The sequence below is a fragment of the Sinocyclocheilus grahami genome, unplaced genomic scaffold (assembly GCF_001515645.1).
Source record: "Sinocyclocheilus grahami isolate Dianchi unplaced genomic scaffold, SAMN03320097.WGS_v1.1 scaffold483.1, whole genome shotgun sequence".
NCBI lineage: Eukaryota > Metazoa > Chordata > Actinopteri > Cypriniformes > Cyprinidae > Sinocyclocheilus > Sinocyclocheilus grahami.
This window is the reverse complement of record NW_015505662.1, coordinates 1,411-3,454: the sequence shown is the minus strand read 5'-3', so window position 1 is coordinate 3,454 and position 2,044 is coordinate 1,411. Positions and strand designations below refer to the sequence as shown.

General features: G+C 38.9%; 1 pseudogene; it reads right to left on the bottom strand.

Moving 5' to 3' along the window:
- Positions 1-1,046: 1,046 nt before the first annotated feature.
- On the bottom strand, positions 1,047-2,040 carry LOC107553841 (uncharacterized; annotated as a pseudogene).
- Positions 2,041-2,044: the final 4 nt, after the last annotated feature.

Sequence of the window (2,044 nt, the reverse complement as noted above, 5' to 3'; positions counted from 1 at the left end):
AAAGTGCATTAAGTACAAAATTAGTTCTCCCAATTTAGCAGACTTAAAATATAGCAGCTTAGTATACTAAAAGTACAATTGCAGGGTATTGTAGTATATTTAGCATGAAATAATTGTATTTCAAATACATTTCAGTATATGTATTTTTCCACTAGGTTTCTTAAGCTTGTACACTACCCAGCAATGGCAGCTGGCTCTTGGGGAGGGAAGGGATCAGGACTTATTTTGTTCAACTCTATAATGACAGCATCATACTCTTCTTTCCATTGCACTTGTGAAAGTGAAGATGGGCTAGTCTCCAGGAACTTATACGCATCCTTAGTCTGCAAGCTAAAGATGCTCTTTGCCTTCAGACAGGATTCACCAAAATATTTCCAGTGCTGAAATATTTAAAGTACAAAATGACTTTAAACTCACAACATTATTGGGTGTGTCTACTTGAGAATACAATGAAGGTGAAATTAAATCTTGTAAACCAGCAATTGAACATACTTTTGCAGTACTCTGTATGACAAGGATCAAGGGTTGCTATTTTCACACACTGCTTACAGTTTCCCTAGGAAATGAGTCATTTAATTCATGTTTAAGTTACCTTGAGTGCTGTTTCAATATTCTTCAGAAAGATATCCTTCAGACCACACTCTTCTATGAAGTGTTCATTAGCAAACGTCTTGTCTTCGAGAGCCTCCAACAAGATACACACTGATTCCCAGAACTTCTGAAGCTGAATCAAAATTTGTTGGATTCAGGAAAGGCACTTTTGGACTTCATTCAGATGGACAGGGTTGGGTATTGAACCTTGGGAAACAATATTAAGCAGACAGTAATTATGAGAGATGTCTTTTGACCATTGTATATGTGAATCTGAATGTGCAAAGCACAACACCCTGGCACACAGAGATCTTTTATCCATACAAGCAAGTGAAAGACTCTCACCCTGTTCAATTTTCTTGCTTGCCAACTTCAGCTGAGCATCAGTCAGTCTGACTTGGATCCTCCACTCCTTGTTTCTCAGGTCAGATTTCTCAGAGAATAGGTTAGATATTTCATTGGAGAGAGCGTGGGTTTTTTGCAGCCACATCAGGGCCAACTGCAGTGTCGTGGATGGATTTAACAATGGCCCCAATAAATGGTACAAGGGCAACCAGGATACTCAAACCATTGCTTGTACGAGAAGCATTTCTGACATGATTCTGCATCACTTGTTGTTTTTCTTCAATCTTTTCCTCAATTCGTCTAAGTTCCTCAAAGTTTTTCTTCAGTTCCTCTTCTAGACCACTCACCACCTTCCCCAGAGCCTCTATCTCCTGAGAAGTTTGCTTTTTTTTTGTCTGTCTCAGCCTTTTCAAGAATCACATCACTGGTGCATGAAGCCACTCTGCGGTTGTGGTTCTCATATCTGATTATGAAAATGTTCAGATAAATCAGCTTATCACATTAAACTTTCTTCTGTGTGAGATCATAAAATGCTTATTTATTTGTAATGTTTTCTAACATTTTACCTTTCTACCATCTCTTTCACTCTGTTAATAATTTCAGTGATCCATGCTCTTGCTTTTTCCAGGGACTTCACAGCCAAAATGCTTTTATTATTTTCAACAGCAACCTTTAGCGCAGGCAACAGCGTGGAAACCAGGTTGTTACTGGTGGCCGCACACTAAAAGACAGCAAAATGTTTACACTATTTATCCACAAAGTAATAAGTGATCAAAGTCCAAGAAATGCATTACATTTTACAATTTACATTTAACATTACTAATTTAACAGATGTTTTTAAAGCCTTAGCGCGGTTTGTTCATACATTGCAGATCTCTTCATTGATTATTGAGATGGGGGGTAATCTACTTCTTTGATTGGCCTCCAGTAACAGAGGAACACTGCTCTTACCTTCAGCAGAAGAGCCTCTGAGGACCCAAAGAGTAGCTGGGTTTCAACAGCATGTTCTCTGAGTTCCCTCTCCAACTTGGGGAAATTAGCCAAGCAGAGATAAGAGAGATGATAGAGCAAAGCCGTACGCTGAGCAGATGGAAGAAGCTCCGTAACA